We start from the raw sequence: 21,220 nt of genomic DNA, 5'->3' as shown, positions 1-21,220 counted from the left end.
TTTTTAACCGAATACAATTTTGATGGGACAAAAGACTTTTATTTCACCCATTGCAACTATTAAACATATAAAATAATTTGTATTTCCGTTAGCGGCTTTCCGTACCGAAAGGGTTAAATCCCCTTTTTGCCTGCAAGTTATGTGCAATTTGCGCGAGGCAATCCGCCAGAAACGCCCGAAATTGTGGAAGAACAAAAATTGGCTCTTGCATCACGATAACGCCCCTGCTCACACATCGTTGCTTTTTGGCGAAAAACAACACACTACCGTATTCCCCAGATCTGGCCCCCTGTGACTTTTTCTTGTTCCCGTAACTGAAGAAGCCCATGAAAGGACGACGCTAAGCTACAATTGACGAGATAAAGACGGCATCGAGGAGGAGCTGAACAAGATAAAAAATTATTTTGTGAAATGCTCCGAAGATTTATGAAAAACGTTGGCACAAGTGCATAATATCTCATGGGGATTATTTTGAAGGGGACAAAATAGATATTAATGAATAAATAAATAATTGTGAAAAAACACAAAATTCGCGATACTTTTTGAACACACCTCGTACTTGTATACTAACAGTCCCATTTCGTCTTCGAGTGTTTTTTGATTTTTTGCTTTCCTTTCTTTTACTGTTTTCGTTTGTCTTGCTATATTTTTATTTGTTACTGTGTAAAAGTTAGTTTGTGTGAGGGGTGTAGTGCTTTAAGACGGGCCTCCACATAAGTATATAACATCGCATGGTAAACATGTTATTGGCCGTCGCATTCATGACTTAAGCGACTATCAATTTGTATTTAACTATTAGCAGCTGTTATCTCCGTTTTTCGCAAATTTTTTGTTTGATTTTCCACCTAAACCACTTTGACTTACGTCACTTATTCAGTTTCGTGAGTGAAACGAATCCTTATCGGTATACAATACCTCGGAGACGATGATATTAGGTAGCTTCGTAGCCGTAAAGCACAAGCGAATTTAAAAATAACTTTGAATCACTATGTGTGTGATTTTCGATCCATTTTTTTTATTGAGACCCACCACAGCAACGTTTTATAACATGTTGCAATTATAATTTTCCGATGTCCGAACAAGCTTTTATTACATCTTCTAAGTATTTGTATAAGCGCAGAGAAGTGCAATTTAATTTTCGCACATGTTTCGGATACTATAACTGATTGCTCTTTTGGGTTTTATATAAAAATTGTGTACCTTTGAGAAAAATCTCCTTCAACAATTATTACCAAGACTTGTCCTCGTATTTGCTTTTTGAAACATATAAGCTTTAACTCAGTCTTGCCATGAATTCTGTGACAAATTTTACAATGCATACGGCGAGAATAAGTTCCTAAAACAAGGTCCATTAGTTTTGCTTTAGTTCAAATGCATTGTCTACTCATAAATTATATTCAGTTTCATGGAAAATTTCGGTTGTTAACAATGGAGCAGGGAGCCATGGAAAATCGCATAGCAATGATTGCATTGCATAAGTGTGGTAAAAATGCAAGTGAGATTTAAGAATTCCTGAAAAAAATTAATACCTCCAGAATGTTTGCTTACAGACATAACAACAAGTGGTCGTGCTTGCATGGTTCGAACCAGTAGGTACAGCTATAAAAGCCGTTCGCAAAAGAATTCACAGAAATATCCATAGAAAGCAGAAATTAATGTCCAGGGAAATGAATGTATCGACCAGATCCATGCCAAGACTAATTGGAGATGATCTCCACATGAAAGTCTTCCGTCGCTCAACTGGTTATTTTTTTACAAGGCGCTTGAAGAAAATTAGACTCGACAGATGCAAGCAGCTTTTTCGGTGGCACGCAGTCAACGGCCATGAAAATATTCTTTTCACCGATGACAAAATTTTGACTGTTGAAGAAGATTTAAATAAGCAAATCGACAAAATCTCTGCTAAAACTTCTAAATACGCAAAAAATGTTGTTCCAAGTGTTTAGCGTGGCCATCATTCAGCCTCCGTAATAGTTTGGAGGGAAGTGTCTTGTAAACGCGCCAAAGCCAAAAGCCACAATCTTCGTTGGCTGCTTCCCAAGTTCAGCATCCTGCTCTATTTGTCCCAAAATTCGGAGCTTCGGGTCAGTGAATGGAAAGTACTCCACCGGCTCCTGAAGGGGGATTTGACGGAATTAGCAATTGCTCTGGACCCTATTTCGGCTGAAAAAGTCGAACAGCGGGGCAACAAGGTCTTCTACGGTTTTGGCAGTGCCCAACTAAGACCTAGGCTGAAGGGCGCCAGATCAAAAGTTGATGACGCGGCAAAGGTGCTGGATGATCAGCCATCAACTTCCGCAGCGGCTCGAGCACGGCTAAATAACCAAAAGCCAACAACGTGGCCCAAATCCTCAAAGCCTAAGCCAAAAACGGGAAGCAGCAACACCAGTACCAAACAGCCCTCTGCTCTCTCTGGTCGGCTGAGGAAATGGAAAAGGAAAGACCCGGAGGCTGCGGTAACACTACGGAACAAAACGGGTTGTAAGGCCCGGAAGGGCCAGCCTAGGAAATAATGTCCAAGGCTCCACCCCAAAATCAACGTAACCCTTGGAGGCAGTATCACTGCCTTCAAACAAACCTCCACCGGGCAGAAGGAGCCTCAATCAAACTTAGTGCAATGGTGGAAAAAACGTGTCTGGACCTTGTGGCCATCCAGGAACCATGGGCCTCCTACGGAACCGTCAAAGGTTTGCAGACAAAAACATGTAAGTTGATTTACGATTCCAATGTTGACCGTCTTAGGGCGGCAATATTGATTGGTAAGCACATTAATTTTCTTCCAATTTCAGAGCTCATACAAACGTGATCTGGTGGCAGTACAGGCAGAAGTGCCCAGTGCCCAACGAAACTTGCAATGGGTCATAAGCTGCAATGCCAACCCACATCACACGGTCTGGGGTAGCTCGGACATCAACATAAGAGGTGAATCACTTCTTGATTTTATTACTACAAATAATATAGTGGTAGCAAATAGAGGCCATGAGCCAACTTTTATATATGTGATAAGAAGGGAGCTCCTGGATCTCACTGTCACTAGCGCATTTATATCGAATAGCATTTCGAATTGGAGGGTGGTAGATGAAGTCTCCTTGCCGGACATTCGGTATATTCGATTTGATCTAATAGGGGAAGTTGAAGATATATTTCAAATTGGTCTTTCTAATTGGTTATATCAATTCTACTTGGAGCAAAATATAGGGACTCTGAGCGAAAGAATCAAGAAGTCTCAAGAACTTAATCTTAAAGTTAACAAACTGGAGAACGCAATAACGGCAGCATTCGAAAACAGTTGCGAACTAGTTATGAAAAAGCGTGCCAGGAATGCTCCTTGGTGGAGTAAGGAGTTGAAAGTTCTTCTGAGGAAAGCCCGTCAGCTCTTCAATAGTGCCAAGGCAACTGGAGACTGGGACTCTTATAGAAGTGTCTTAACGGCGTACAATAAGAAGCTGAGAAAATCAAAGAGAGGCTCATGATGGAAGCACTGTGAGGAGATTGAATCCCTACCAGCGACTACTAGACTTCAAAAGTCACTGAGCAAAGATCACTCAAATGGCCTTTCTACTCTCGCCTTTTGCTGGAAACTCATTTTCCAGACTGTTTCAATGTGGATGAGGACAGCGACGACACTGGGGACATCCGGTCCTTAATGTCTACACGCAGGGAACTCTCCCTTGGCCGTAAAATTTTTACAGTGAACATAACTAAATGGGCTATCTCCACATTCAGTCCATTTAAATCCTGCTCTCCATCTCAATTTAAATCCTCCTCTCCTTTCTGCGGGGTAAATAACAAATTCAAAAGAGCCTTTCCACGTGAGCAGGAACAACGAGGCCTAATCGATTACTGGAGAGCCCAATTGGGCATGCGGCAATCGAAAAGACTTATAGATCCGGAACGGATAAAGGCAGAAGCAATCCTTAACCTAAGCAGAAAGGACATAAAACCTTACACGGAACTACTAACAGGGCACTGTAAACTTAATTATCACATGAAAAAGATGGGTGTGATAGAAAACGATTTTTGTAAATTCTGCAAAGAGGCACAAGAAACAGCAGAACACGTTCGGTGCGACTGCCGAGCAGTGGCACGGCGCAGATTAAATTACCTGGGAAATAGGACTATAAATCTAAACGAATTTATTAACAGCCAAAAACTGTTTGAGTAGCTACATGGCTGCGCAATAGATCTATTCAGGTCGCAGTGCACAAACAGCCAATCAATAATAAATAAATAAATATCGCCTACTTCTAATTAGTCTCAAACAGCTAGAGTTGAAGATCAATTTTATCGCTTTTTCTTTGTTTAATATTACCAGGAGGGAGATTGACTGTACCTCTCTTCTAGAAATGGTTAACTTTCCTGTCCCTACCAGGTCCTTACAAAACAAATACCCGTTCCATTTGAATTGGTGCAGAACAAATTATTCCTGCAATGCTCGAAGGCTCCCTCTCTTCATGAACTCAATGAGATCTCGAATACAATTTGATTTTACTTTTTTAAGAAAGCTTTTCTGCTTAATTAAACCGTTTACTGTAATTCAACTTTTCGTTAACGATATTTTTGTAATATGTAGTGAGTAAGAACAATTGCAATTTTTTTTCTTTCTGCTAAATACATATATTTTCGAAGTAAGTAGTCAGTAAGAATAATTATGTATTGATTTCAGAATAAATTAATAAATAAACTTGTAACAGAACTAAGTAATAAGCATCGGTCCACTTTTGACTGAACTCGGACTCAAAATAACTTAAAGTGTGTTTCGGGCTCTGGGACAAGTCGTTTACGCTAAAAGCTGATGTTCCTAAAAACACGTTCTCTTCTCATTCATTTTTTTTACTAGAACATGCTTTAATATATAACTTTTTAGTCCCTTCTAGAAATAACCTAAAAACTTCTGAATGAAAAGAAATCATATGTATATCTAACAGAAAATATATTCTTAAATATAATTAGGTTTAATAGCGCAACGAAGAAAGCATGCCGAGCGACTGGGACCGAAGTGTACTCTGCCCAATACTCGATCCATCAAACAGCGGAAATTACCGTGGGATTACTCTTATTAACGTCGCGTACAATGTCTTATCGAATGTATTATGTGAGAAACTGAAGCCTATCGTCAAAGAACTGATTGAACATTATCAATGCTGCTTCATGCCTGGTAAGTCTACTATTGACCAGATTTTCACGATACGCTAAGTCCTGGAGAAAACCCACGAAGGACAAATCGACACACCATCTTTTTATCGACTTCAAAGCTGCTTTCGATAGCACTAACAGGAACTGCTTCTACGCCACTAAGTCTGACTTTCGTATCCCCGCAAAACTTACTTGTTTTTGATTAGCGCGGTAACCGATTACGCGATTGTGGCCGAATTTAACAAAGCGTGCCAGTCGTTTCTTTTTCGTGTTAACCTGCGCCAGTTCAAAAAATGAAGTAAAGCCAATTCCAAGCTTCTGCGCCATACGTTAGGGTGGGCAAGATGAGAGCCTTATATAGTGTTAGTTTTGTTCATCTCAAGAGAACTTCACTACTCCATTGCCTATTTAATCCAAAGTAGCCCTTGTTGGCAAGAGAGATTTTCCGTTGGATTCCAAGGCTGACATTGTTATCGCTGGTTCCTAAATAAACGAGAGACAACCTCAAAATTATAACTGTCAACAATGACGTGGATGCAGATTGCCGTTTGGGAGCGAGCTAATGTGAGAAGGCGAATTAGCCCAGCTGTGTAAAATGACGTTGAGCACTACGGTAAGCTCCGTCAGGACAGCAAATGACCTCTCCGAGCCGCTCGATACCAATCGGGTTTCAGACGAGTCGATTTCCTTTCGTGTGCTATAGGACACCTGCTATAGGAAAATATTATTCGTGCCGGTGAGTTGAACTGCTTTGGCACTATCTATTGATGCTTTCCATTTCAATTCAACCGGGCTATTCGGGTCATGTTCTTCGTTTTCCATGTAACTCAAATATGTTGCTCTCTAGTCAAAATAATGAGACACGTATTTTTTCGTTCGCCCGAAAAAAATTTTTTTCAAGAGTTATCGACAATTTTGTTTTTCGGCTCAAAATCGATTTTTTTTTAATTATATAAGAAAATTTCTTTTTTAAATTCCCATAACTTAGTCAAAAATGAACCGATTTTAATAATTCTGGGTTCGAAATGATCGTCATTACTTACACGAGCGACTTAATGTAGAAACAATTGCAAAAAAGCAGTTGAAAATTTTTTATTTAGCAAAAAGAAAAAAAAAAATGAAATTTTTTCGAAATTCAATATTTCAAAAAGTGTATTTTTTTTTTTTAACTTTTTCCAAATCGGCGACACCTCAAACTTCAATTGAGCTGAATGCCCAGTAGCTAAAATGAGTTGTTTTTGAGTAATGCATTTTTGAGTAAAAAACCTGTTTCGCACTTTTTGTTTTTTGGAAAATAAAAATTTTTCAACTACTTTTTTGCAATTGTTTCTACATGAAGTCATTTGTGTAAGTAATGACGATCATTTTGAACCCAGAATCATTAAAATCGGTTCATTTTTGACTAAGTTATGAGCATTACATCGAAATCGAAGAACATGACCCGAATAGCCCGGTTGAATTGAAATGGAAAGCATCTATTACAAAAGTGTCATGCTATTGGCATATGCTGACGATATTGATATTGTCGGCTCGAATAAACGCGACGTATATTCAGCGTACTCCAGTTCGAAGAAGGAAGCAGAAAGTGTGAGAGTAAACAAAGCATCTGCTGTCAACATACAGAGTCCTTGCGTCTTGAACAACACGTCATTGCTGGCAACCGCGAATGTCGGACTTTGTTTATCTAGGTACTAGTGTTAATAGCCAGTTTAGACAATAAGCGAAGAATAACTCTTGCCAACAGGTGTAACACCTCAATAGGAAAGTGAGAAATAGAGCCCTTTCTCGAAAAAAAGAAAATAACGCTGTAAAAAAGCATAATCATCCGCGTCCTTGTATACGGCGCAGAAGCTTGGACGATGACGACAACCGATGAGAGAACACAAAGAGCGTTCAAGAGAAAACTTTTCCGAAAAATCTTTGGTCCTCTTCGCGTATACGAGAATGAGTTCCGGATCCGATGGAACTGCAAGCTGTACGAGCTATACCGACATGTGGACATAGTGAAGCGTATTATAATACAGCTGGATTGGCCATGCCTCGAGGATGAAAGAAAGTGCTCCTGATTAGTCCTTCGAGAGGAAACCCACTGGTGGGCGACGAGGAAGACCTAATATACGTTGGGAAGACCAAGTGGGCTATAGCCTGGCAGCACTTGGTGTCTCCAACTGACGCCAGCAAGCAGCAAGATTCGGTCAATACCGACATATGGTTGTAGGGCCATCTAAGTAAGTAAGTATGTTGATGGCGGAACTTTTCCTTTATGGGATTTTAAAAGCAAAAATCAAACTCTATTTTAATGTAAAAATAGTACCTCGGAAACGCACGGAACATAATCATAGACACTCTTGTTTAAATTTGTATCCCAAAAATAAAAATTATTTTCATAGAATTGCTTTCAAAACGATATATTAAATATGTATATAAAGGGTTTTTTTTAAGAGCTATAGAAAAGTTGTTCAAAAAAACACACGTAAAATGCAGGAAAATGCATGAAATATTTATTTAAATCGATAGTACAGTCCATATAATTTAATGTTTGAAGATTATTTCATGCAAATGTTGACCGCGACTGCGCTTCAAATGGTCTATCCGCTTAGTCCAATTTTGGCATACTCTTTCCAATGTTTCGGCCGGTATCTCACATATAAATGCTTTAATGTTGTCTCCCAATGGGTAATTAAAGTAGGCTTGTCTGAATAGACATGAGCTATAACATAGCCCCACAAAAAATAATCTAAAGGCGTTATATCGCACGATCTAGGTGACCAATTGACAGGTCCCGAACGTGAAATAAAATGTTCACCGAACTCGCCTCTCAACAAGTCCATTGTTACGGGTGCTGTGTGGCATGTGGCACCGTCATGTCATGCAAGTCAAGGTCTTACACGGTAGCGCTCACCATTCATAGTTACGTTACGATTCGCTGCATCTTTGAAGAAGTACGGTCCAATGATACCTCCAGCCCATAAACCGCACCAACCTGTGTCCTTTCCTCTATACATTGGAAGCTCTTGCAATTATTCTGGCTGATCTTCACTCCACAATCGACAATTCTGCTTATTTACGTACCCATTGATCCAAAAATGAGCTTCGTCGCTGAACACAATTTTTCGATTAAAAAGTGGATCTTCGGCCAACTTTCCAAGAGCCCATTCACCAAAAATTCTGCGTTGCGGTAGCTCGTTCGGCTTCAATTCTTGCACCAGCTGTATTTTGAAAAACTTCACACATAAATCCTTTCGCAAAATTTTCCACGTTGTTGAGTAATAGAGGCTCAATTGCTGCGAACGGCGACGAATCGATAATTGATGGTCATTATTAACACTGGCCGATACATCTGCGATATTTTCTTCAGTTCGCACTCTACGTAAGCGTGTTGGTGGTTTGATATCCAATAATGTAAATTTGGTTCTAAATTTAGTCCCAATAGCTCGAACAGCCGCTTCAGTGGGTCGATTAAACTGACCATAAAATGGAAGAAGCGCACGATAAACTTTCTTAACATAAGACGCATCTTCTATATATATAAAAAATTCAGCCGTTTTTCGCGTTGTGATGAACTTTATGGAGAATAGCTCAAACCGATTTTAACCAAATTTTTAGGCTTTGTTTGGACTATTCAGTAGATAGTTTAAGTTTTGAAATTTTAAGAATCGGATAACAGGGTCTTGAGAAATAGGCCAAAACGTGGACCCGGGTAACCCTAGGATGTGTTTGTATAATATGGGTAGAAGATGGAAGCTGTTGATGATTTCTATAGTATAGAGTATTGTTCATACCGTTCCGTGACTAGGGTCTCGGGATATAGGCCAAAACGTGGACCAGGGTAACCCTAGGATGTGTTTGTACAATATGGGTAGCAAATGGAAGCTGCTGATGATTGCTATAGTAGAGAGTATTTGTCATACCATTCCGTGACTAGGGTCTCGAGATATAGGCCAAAACGTGGATCCGGGTAACCCTAGGATGTATTTGTACAATATGGGTAGCAAATGGAAGCTGCTGATGACTGCTATAGTAAAGAGTATTTTTGATGCCGCTCCGTGACCAGGGTCTCGAAATATCGGCCAAAATGTGGAACCCGATAACTTAAGGATGTGTTTGTACAATATGGGTAGCATATGGGAGCTGTTGATGATTGCTATAGTATAGAGAATTTTTAATGCTCCTCCGTAACTAGGGTCTCGAGATATAAACCAAAACGAGGACCTGGATAATCCTAGGATGTGTTTGAACCACATGAGTATCCATTGTAAGTTGTTGATAAATGCTATTGAAAAGAGAACTTTTCTTTTCGCTGGGTAACTAAGGACTCCAGATATAGACCAATTGGGAACTGGCCTTCAGGTTCAGAGATTGCATTCTTATGTACTACAACCAGTTAAAATGGTATATTCAATAACATCTATCTATATATATAAAAATTCAGCCGTTTTTCGCGTTGTGATGAACTTTACGGAGAATGGCTCAACCGATTTTAACCAAACTTTGCCACATTGAAGAGACACATGTGGAGAAGGTTAGTAACTATGTTTGGTTAAAATCTCCTTTACTTCTTCGTCAACACACAGTATACATGAGGCAGCGTTCTTTTTACGCGTGTGGTTTTTATTGTAAACGGTTGCATGGAGCGTACATTTTACTCACATATGTACAAGTTAACGCAGCAGTATTTATGCCTAAATTTTCATTCCATTACATACATTTCAATGGAATGCAAACATACATACATATACATATATTCATACAGCAGTGGCTGCACGCCTGCATTCGCATAGAATAGAAACATACAAATTAGCAGGCACAGCTGTAGCTGACCGCCTGCAATAATTAATCCTAACACAATGCTGCTGTGACTAACTTAACACTTTGCTTAAATACTTCTTCTTTACACCCACACTTCGGGATAACCGAAGCAAAACCATTAGCTCAACGAACCTGAACAGGTCGTCGCTAAAAAAGTACTTAAGCAAGGCCGTTTCCTTAGAAGATTACCAAAGGTTATCAGTAATAATGAAAGTAAGTGTTAAAACTAACAAGAAAGTGTTTTATTTGGTAAAGTGTTCAAGTGAAGCAGTTTCCAAAGAGATAAAAAAAGTGCGTCGGAAATATTTAAGAGAAGAGATTGTTTTCACATTTTCCAACGATATTTTCATGAAAAATTTACAAAACATATATTAATTTTGCAAATAATTGATAACAAGTGAAACAGTGAATAAATGGTGTGAAAAATACACACAACAGAAATCGGCAAAAATAATTAATATTTTAGAAGTTTTTACTTAAAATATTTAAGAAAAGAGGGAGTTACAAGATTTATTACACACACATAATGTTTTGGTGCAAAGTTTTAAAACAACAATCGAAAGATTGTCATCTGATAATCATAAAATTAAAATTGATGTAAATAAAACGCCTGCCGGCGAACATCGTGGAAGATACAATCAACCAACTTCAAGCAACGAGGTTGCAATTGTTATATCTGGAGATGAATTTCAACCAAGAGATATTGTTTTGCAAAGAAGAAATGATACACTGCAACGTGTTAATGAAACGCATCGAAAATATGATGCATTACAATATCCTCTTATGTTCTGTCGTGGTGAAGATGGTTATTCGATTGATATTAAACAAATAAATCCAGCAAATGGTCAAGAAACCAATAAAACTGTAAGCGCAATGAATTATTATGCATACAGAGAAAATCAAGAAAATCACATTTTAAAATGTCGTAAATTATTTCATCAGTATATTGTTGACATGTATGCGAAAATAGAAACAGAACGATTGAATTACATTAGATTCAACCTAAGAAAATTACGCTGTGACGAATACATACATTTACGAGATGCAATTAACAACGATACCAACGTTAATAACATTGGTCAAATGGTAATATTACCTTCATCGTATACAGGCAGTCCAAGGCATATGCATGAATACGCCCAAGAAGCTATGTGTTATGTCAGAAATTATGGTCGACCCGACTTGTTCATAACTTTCACATGCAATCCGAAATGGGATGATATTAAGAATCATCTACTGATAGGCATGAAATTACTGCAAGAGTCTTTAGACGAAAGCTACAGTCTCTAATGGATTTCATTGTAAAACATAAAGTTTACGGAGATGTACAATGTTTCATGTATTCTGTGGAATGGCAAAAAAGCGGCTTGCCTCATGCGCATATTTTGATTTGGTTAAAACAAAAACTAACCACAGATAAAATTGATCATATTATATTATATGTGCTGAAATTCCAGATATAAATGAAGATCCAGAATTACATACTACTGTAACCAAAAACATGATTCATGGACCGTGTGGTACGCTAAATCAAAATTCTCCATGTATGGTTGATGGTAAAAGTTCAAAAAACTACCCAAGGCAATGAATTGCTGAAACAATGACTGGAAATGATGGATACCGTACCGTAGAAGATCACCAGAAGATAATGGAAAAACAGTCACTGTGAAAATAAATAATGGAAATCGAAATATCGAAAACATTTAACGCACATATAAATGTTGAATATTGTAACTCCGTAAAATCCATCAAATACATATGCATATATATCAATAAAGGAAGTGGCATGGCAGTATTTGGAGATGTAAATCGAAATGATGAAATTACTAATTACCAAATGGGAAGATACATTAGTAGCAACGAAGCAGTTTGGAGAATATTATCATTTCCGATTCATGATCGCCATCCAGCTGTTATTCATTTGTCAGTCCATTTAGAAAATGAACAAAGTGTTTATTTCACTGAAAACACTGCTCAACAAATGGCCGAACGACCACCAGCAACAAAACTAACTGCATTTTTCAACTTATGTGAAACAGATTCATTTGCAAGAACATTGCTTTATTCAAATGTTCCTAAATATTATACTTGGAATGCATTATCAAGGTTCTGGGTACGAAAGCAACGAGGAATACCTGTAGATGGATATCCAGGTGTTCATTTGGGTGATGCAATCGGACGACTTACACTGTGCATCCAAGTAAATTGAAATGTTTCTATTTACGTTTACTCTTAGTTGATATTCCCGGCCCAAGATCATTCGAAAGTTTGAAACGAGTTAATGGTCATCTTTGTTGTACTTATCAGCAAGCATGCAAAGAATTGAATTTGCTTGAAAATGATAATCAGTGGGATGCAACTCTTACACAAAAAAGAACATACCTCCACACCAAATAAGAACACTATTTGCCATCATTATTGGTACATGTTTCCCAGCAAACCCAAAAGAATTGTGGAGTACTTACCAAGAATACATGACAGAAGATATCCTACATCAAGTACGTCGCATTACTGCAAATCCAAATTTGAATTATACAAATGAATTATAGGTATAATGAGGCATTAATTAAAATCGAAGACCTGATGATTGCAAATAAAATTCTGAGTGAGTTAGGTATGAGCGCACCAAATCGTCCGATGCATGATGCATACAATGCAGAATTAAGACGTGAAAAACAATATGATCGAAATGATCTGAACACATTTGTAACAACAAACCTACCAAAATTAAACACAGAACAAAGGCAGGCATATGACACAATTATAGACAATATTGCAAATGAAAGAGGAGGAATATTCTTCTTAGATGCACCAGGTGGGACTGGAAAAACGTTTTTGTTGTCGTTAATTTTGGCCACCATTCGATCACAGAATAATATTGCATTGGCTTTGGCATCATCTGGAATAGCGGCAACTTTATTGGACGGCGGTCGCACTGCACATTCTGCATTAAAGTTACCATTAAATATGCAAGTAAATGAAGAACCAACTTGCAACATTTCTAAAAATTCTGGAATGGGAAAGGTTTTACAAACACGTAAAATTATTGTATGGGATGAATGTACGATGGCTCATAAAAAATCACTGGAAGCCTTAAATAGAACACTGAAAGATTTTCGAAATAACACAAACATATTTGGTGGTGCACTAATTCTATTGGCCGGTGATTTTCGACAAACTTTGCCTGTTATTCCCAAACCAACAGTAGCTGATGAATTGAGAGCGTGCCTCGAATCTTCTAATCTGTGGAGATATGTTCAAAAACTCACATTAACTACTAATGTTCGTGTGCAGTTACAGAATGATCCAACAGCTGCTGAATTTTCCGAACATTTGTTGCAAATTGGAAATGGACGAAAGCCAATTGATAAGAATACAGGCATGATCACACTTCCAACTAATTTTTGTACCGTAACAGAATCAAGAGTACAATTAGTGCAAAATCTATTCCCAAATATTGCACAAAACTATCGAAATCAAGATTGGCTAAGCGAGAGAGCTATATTAGCTGCCAAAAATGTCGATGTCAATGAAATCAATGCCAGTATTTTGACTCAAATTCCAGGTGAAGTTGTCACCTATAAATCAATTGATTCAATCACTAATCCCGACGATGTAGTGAATTATCCAATTGAATTTTTGAATTCACTTAATTTGCCTGGCTTGCCACCACATCGTTTGCAATTGAAAGTCGGCGCAGTGATCATTATGTTGCGAAATATCAATCAGCCGAAACTATGCAACGGGACAAGATTAGCAGTGAAACGGACAATGAATAATGTAATTGAAGCAACAATTTTGAAAGGCAAATTTGAAGGTGAAGATGTTTTGATTCCGCCCATTCCAATGATTTCAACAGATTTGCCTTTTGATTTTAAGCGACTTCAATTTCCCATTCGCCTTGCTTTTGCTATTACAATCAATAAGTCTCAAGGTCAAACACTTCAATTATGTGGAATTGACCTAACTTATCCATGCTTTGGACATGGGCAACTGTATGTAGGATGTTCTCGAGTAGGGAAACCATCGTTACTTTATATTTATACACCGCATGAAAATAAAACCAAAAATTTTGTGTATCAGAAGGCTTTAGAATAAGTTGTTAGTTTAAAATCATTAGAGTAAGTCACTAAAATAAATAAAACATTGTTATTAGAATAAGTGACAAAATAATGGCCGAGCATGAATTAAATGATGAAACAAGAAAAAAACAAAGAACACATTTCATTTATATTTTTCTTTCCCCCAGCGAAGCGGGTGAGGGTCCGCTAGTATATATATATAATAAAAAAAAACTTGAAATTTTTTGGTAAAACGACAAAACAAATAACACGTCATTTCGACACTGTCAATAACTGTTTTTGCAAACTTAATACAGGCTTTTATATTAAATACATAATGTGATTACGTAATTTTTTAATTAAAAATATAATATGGGATGGTAACCGTTAGTTTCAATAACATTTTGCAGATGGTTTTTCATGGAATGGAACAATTTGTTTACGTCATATACGTTCGGTATAATCAAATTCCTTCATTATATACAGGGTGAACGATATGAAGTGTTACCAACTTCACACTGCTTTATCTGTAAAACAGCTCATGACATCAACGTCAAAACTGTTATAATGACAGTTCAATATATTGTTTATAAGCCATCAAAAACATTTGCGTCTCAGTTTTATTGAATTTTTTTTTCTGTGATGGAATTCAAATGTAATACATATATATATAATTGGCGTTTACACCCGTTTTGGGTGTTTGGCCGAGCTCCTCCTCCTATTTGTGGTGTGCGTCTTGATGTTGTTCGACAAATGGAGGGACCTACAGTTTCAAGCCGACTCCGAACGGCAAATATTTTAATGAGGAGCTTCTTCATGGCGGAAATACACGCGGAGGTTTGCCATTGCCTGCCGAGGGGCGACCGCTATTAGATTCGAACCTACGTTCTCTCTGTGAATTCCGAATGGTAGTCACGCACCAACCCATTCGGCTACGGCGGCCTCCATTACTGCAGATTTTAATGATGCAGCATTCTTTGGATGTGCTTTAGGGACTCTTTTCTTCAAAGAGGTCCACAAATTTTCAATTACGTTTATGTCGGGACACTGGACTGGTGTACTTATAATATGACTAAAATTGTAGAAAAGCCACATCTGCACATTATGCTCCTTATACTTTGGATCGTTATCTTGGTAAAATTTAAAGTTTGGTTTATTCTTAGTGATAAGCCCAAATATTTATCACTAACAACTAAGTTTTTTGTTTTGAATATATTTAAACATTGTTTGGAGTCCATTATGCCGTCAGTAAACACCAAGTCTCCTACTCCTTTACTTGAAATGCACCCACAAACCGAAATTTTTCCTACTTTAACTGTGGGAATTATATTTTGAAATTGTGAAGCTGTCAATAAAATACTCGTTGATATTCCTTTGCAAGTATTCTCAAGGAAATTCTTTTGGTTTTGATCCAATTTTCGGATCATGAAGTGTTCTGCATGTCCAGTAATTTTGGTTTTAGAACTACCTGCACGCTTTTGCTCTAATCTATCCTCTTTTTCCGCTCGATTTAATTTCTTCCTTTTATTTCAATCTGAGTGTGAACATTGCAACAAAGTGAATACTGCGACTCAGCTCTTTTCGTATAGCAGAGCTAATGTCATCTGACCTTGTCACCAATTGGGAGAAAAACTTTATTTAAAACTGCTGATTTTATCGAAACCATAACTTGACAAACTCCAAGTTAACCCCAGTCGAAAATTATAGCGCGTAAAATTTGGGCTTCAGTTAGAACGACAATGCGAAATTTCAAGCAACAATAGTTCCAAACAACAGGACACTGCCAGAAAGAAGTTCTAATGAAAAACGAGAGTTTAAGAGCATTGTTCCAATAGTTACAGCTTTGATATGAATTTGTATACGTTTTAACTTACAGACTGAACCAGAACCTTCTTGTTAGGACAGGTTTGACACTTCAGAGAAACGTTAAATTTACATACATACAGAATTGTTTTAAATTTGTATAGCACAAAACACTGAACTACTTCCTGGTCGAGAAAATGCTATTGCATATGAAGCTTGGTGAGTACCTCTGATATATAATATATACCCAAAGTCATCTTATCAGACTGAATTAGATGCCTCCATTGTTGCCACAGAAGGTTATGAGGTGGACACCGCCATACATCAGATTAAGACGCGAGTTTTGTAGAAAGTCTCAAATACTTGCAAGAAGCATTTATGAAAGTGAAATATAGGTGACTACATATAATGATAACAATATAAATACCTGATTTATCGGAATAAATCAAAAGACTGGTTTTTTAAAACTAAGATAAATTTGAGGATAAACCAATTTAAAAAATTATAAATGTATCATATATACAGTTGTCCGACTAACCTCTGACGTGTGCGAACGTTCGCTTTTTTCTTAGTGTGATTTCGGCTTTCGCTTATTGTCTGTTTTCGGTTTATGTCTTTCGTTTCTACTCTGTGACGCATTCTAGTGTATTACTCTGTCACTGACAAAAAGTAAATACATAGTTATAAGTGGTTGTGTGAAGTGTGTTTACAATGCCCCTTGGGGCTTCCAACCTAGGAGAAAATAGGTTTGCCTACTTTCCTCTAGTCTCAACACAAGAAGAAGAAAAAATAAATCTCAAGAATCTTTTCTTGAGCTCCCCCTTATTTGCATTACTAAAAACGACGATCCTAAGTATGTAGAACTTAAAACATTTGATGATAAAATACCACTGACACATTTTCGTGCTTCTCGGACCACAAAGCCATTTTAGGTATTAGCAAAGATGTAAACACTATTTCTGAATTGCGTGACGGCAGTCTTCTTTTGCTAGCAAAAAAAATAAAAATTGAAAAGTTCATAAACACAAAAATGTTTTCTAATATCTGCAAAATTTCAGCCAATCAACACCTAAACTCCGTGAAAGGCACGATTTTCGCGTCATCTATATATATAAATGTGAAAATCTGTCCCTATGTTCGCTTATAACTCGAGAATGGCTGAACGGATTTATCTTATCTTGGTCTTGAATTATTCGTGGAGGTCTAGGGAAGGTTTAAAAGGTGAGAAAAATTCGAATAATTGCCGGGAAAATGGTCAAAACGTGGACCCGGGTAACCTTTGGTTGTGTATGTACAATATGGGTATCAAATGAAAGCTGTTGATAAGTACTTTAATACGGGGTCATTTTCATACCTATTGATCACTAAGGTCTCGAAATATATGCCAAAACGTGGACCCGCCGTGTCTTTGCACCGAATTAAACCAAACTTACACACATTGTTAAGGAGGTATTGAAGATGGTTTCCGTATAGTTTGGATACCTATTGGTAGATACGGTCTCGAGATATAGGTCAAAACGTGGACCCGGGTAACCTGGCGATGTGTATGTACAATATGGGTATCAAATGGAAGCTGTTGGTGAATGCTTTAGTTCAGAGTATTTCCATCCGCTCCGTGACTAGGGTCTCGAGATAGAGACCAAAACGTGGACCCTAGAATATGTTTGTACAATATGGATATCAAATGAAAGCTGTGGTTAAGTGCTTTAATACGGGTTAATTTTCATACCTATTGATGACTAGGGTCTCGAAATATATGCCAAAACGTGGACCCGCCGTGTCTTTAAACCGAATTAAACCAAACTTACACACATTGTTAAGTAGGTATTGAAGATGGTTTCCGTATAGTTTGAATACCTATTGGTAGATAGGGTCTCGAGATATAGGTCAAAACGTGGACCCGGGTAACCTTCGGACGTATATGTACAATATGGGTAGCAAATGGAAGCTGTTGATGATTTCTATAGTATAGACTATTTTTCATACCGTTCCGTGACTAGGGTCTCGAGATATAGGCCAAAACGTGGACCCGGGTAACCCTAGGATATGTTTGTACAATATGGATATCAAATGGAAGCTGTTGGTGAATGCTTTAGTACAGAGTATTTTTCATGTCGCTCCGTGACTGGGGTCTCGAGATATAGCTCAAAACGTGGACCCGGGTAACCTTTGGTTGTGTATGTACAATATGGGTATCAAATGAAAGCTGTTGATAAGTACTTTAATACGGGGTCATTTTCATACCTATTGATCACTAAGGTCTCTAAATATATGCCAAAACGTGGACCCGCCGTGTCTTTGCACCGAATTAAACCAAACTTACACACATCATTAATTATATTTATGAATTCGAAAAAAAATACATACATATATATAATGATATCATTGATGTGTTTTTGTTTTATAAATCGTTTGCTGTCAAATAAAACGTCACGGAAATTCGTGTTCGATAGTTTGAAAGGTAAATAATTACGTAATTTTTTGTAGAATGCCTCGAAAAAGAAAACCTTCATTATCAAGAAAAACTCCTGCAGCAAAACGAATGGAGCGTTTAAGAGACGCTGAGACTGAAGAACATCGCGAAAATCGACTTTCAGACATGCGAGACATGTGGATGGATTTGACAAGAAATGAAACAGAAGAAGAGCATGAAGATAGACTTTATCAGGATCGAGAGCGAAGAAGAGAATTTAGAAATAATGAAACTGAACAGCATCGCAATATTCGAATGGAAAATGACCGTGCAGCACAACTTGCATCGCGTAGAGGTTTGAATTTTGACTTGCACAATAAAGCATTTACTTACGATCATACTGTGGACTACAGTTTACATCCAAAAATTAACATTTGTTATATGGACGTGATTTGTTCTCATTGTCATGCTCGGAAATTTAAAAACGAAACAGCAGGTATGTGTTGCTGCAGTGGAAAAGTGTCTCTGCCATCACTCGAAAAACCACCGGAACCACTTTTGAGTTTGACGTCCGGAACGACTGACAAGTCTAAATTGTTTCTGCAGAACATTCGCAAGTACAACAGTTGCTTTCAAATGACATCTTTCGGGGCCACCAATGTAGTGACAGAAGCAGGGTTCATGCCAACATTCAAAATTCAGGGACAAGTTTATCATCAAGCAGGGTCATTGTTACCTGATCCTGATCAAGATCCTAAATTTTTGCAAATATATTTTACAGGCAACAACGACGTTCAGACTGATCAACGAAGTGTTAATATTCCAGGTGTTGATCGAGAAATTGTTGGAGCATTACAAGCGATGCTACACGATAAAAACAATTTAGTACGAATGTTCAAAAACGCCCTAGAAATTATGCCGAGCGATGAATATAAAATCGTTATTAGAGCTGATAAAACGCCAGCAGGAGAGCATGAAAGACGCTTTAATGCTCCAACATCAAACGAAGTTGCAATAATTATCGTCGGTAATGAGTTTGACAAAAGAGATATTGTTCTCCACAAAAGAAGCAAAGTATTGCAGCGAATATCAGAAACACACCGATCATATGACGCTCTTCAATACCCATTCCTGTTTTGGGAAGAGGAAGACGGATATAATTTCAATGTACATCAAATCGACTCCGTGACACATGCGCCAACAAATAAGAAAGTCTCAGCAATGAATTTTTACGCGTACCGTATAATGATACGAGAGTGGCATAATCATTTGTTACGTTGTGGACGACTGTTTCAACAGTTTTTGGTCGATATGTATGCCAAGATTGAAAGCGAGCGGCTTTTATTTCTCAGATTGAATCAGAAAAAACTACGAGCAGAGGAGTACGTCCACCTTCGGGATGCGATATCGAGAGATAGAAATGCAGAAGATATTGGTCAGATGGTAATATTACCTTCTTCCTCCTCCATTTACCGGCAGCCACAGACATATGCACGAATATACCCAAAATGCTATGACATATGTTCGGAATTATGGACGCCCCGATTTAGAAGAAGACCCTCTTTTGTTTCAAATAATCACCAAAAGTATGATTCACGGTCCATGCGGAATATATAACCCTACGTCACCGTGTATGAAAGATGGAAAATGCACAAAGAGATATCCACATGCTTTTTTGCTCGAAACCCAAACTGGACAAGATGGCTACCCAACGTATCGAAGAAAAAGACCAGAAGACGGGGGCCATGTTGCAGTCGTGAAGGTTAAACAAACAGAAGTAGAAATAGACAATAGATGGGTCGTACCATATACTCCTTTGCTTTCAAAAATGTTTCAAGCACACATAAATTGAATATTGTAACTCCGTTAAGTCAATCAAATACATTTGCAAGTACGTAAACAAAGGCAGCGATATGGCAATTTTCAGTGTCATTAATGAAAATGATGAAATCACACAATTTCAAATGGGCCGATATATTTCCAGCAACGAAGCGGTTTGGAGGATTTTAGGCTTTTCTATCCACGATCGTCATCCAACTGTTGTCCACCTCGCTGTGCACCTGGAAAACGGCCAGCGAGTTACATTCACAGCTCACAATGCGGCACAGCTAGCAGCTGATCCACCGAATACTACCCTCACAGCTTTCTTTAAATTATGCTCAGATGATCCGTTTGCTAAAACATTATTGTATCCCGAAGTTCCGCAATACTACACGTGGAGTGCGTCGAGAAAACTATTTTTTCAAAGAAAACAAGGTGTTGCAGTCCAAGGAACAACGGCTCGGAAGAGTGATTCTTTAGGCCGAGTGTACACAGTACACCCCAACAATGCTGAATGTTTCTACTTGAGGATGCTTCTGCATGTTGTTAAAGGACCAACGTCGTTTGAAAACTTACGTACAGTCGAAGGTGAAGTTTGCCCTACATATCGACAAGCATGCCAAAAACTCGGTCTTCTGGAAGACGATCATCACTGGGATACAGCACTGTCAGAAGCGTCCATCATATCCATGCCCAACCAAATGCGTCTACTATTTGCAATCATTTTGACAACGTGTGCCCCATCAGATCCCACGGCTTTGTGGGATAAGCATCGTGATTCTCTTAGTGATGATTATCTACTTCAAATGCACAGATCAGCTAACAATCCAGATTTACAGCCATCTGATATTATTTACAACAAAACTCTCATAGACATTGAAGATACGTGTTTATCAATTATCAACAAACCGCTCAAACAATTAGGACTCACATCGCCCCCACGAGATGACGTAGATATTGCAGATACTGATATTGTACGTGAAACAAATTACGATCAGAACGAATTACTCCAATTCGTTGAGACGAATGAACCACTTTTAGTCGATGACCAACGAACAGCATTCAACAAAATAATTCAAAAGATGTCTGATGGAGAAGGAGGTATTTTTTTCCTTGACTCACCAGGAGGAACTGGCAAAACCTTCCTTATTAACCTCATACTTGCCGAAGTGAGGAA

Source organism: Anastrepha ludens, chromosome X (genome assembly GCF_028408465.1).
Source record: "Anastrepha ludens isolate Willacy chromosome X, idAnaLude1.1, whole genome shotgun sequence".
Taxonomy (NCBI): domain Eukaryota; kingdom Metazoa; phylum Arthropoda; class Insecta; order Diptera; family Tephritidae; genus Anastrepha; species Anastrepha ludens.
Note: the sequence above shows the minus strand (reverse complement) of the source record.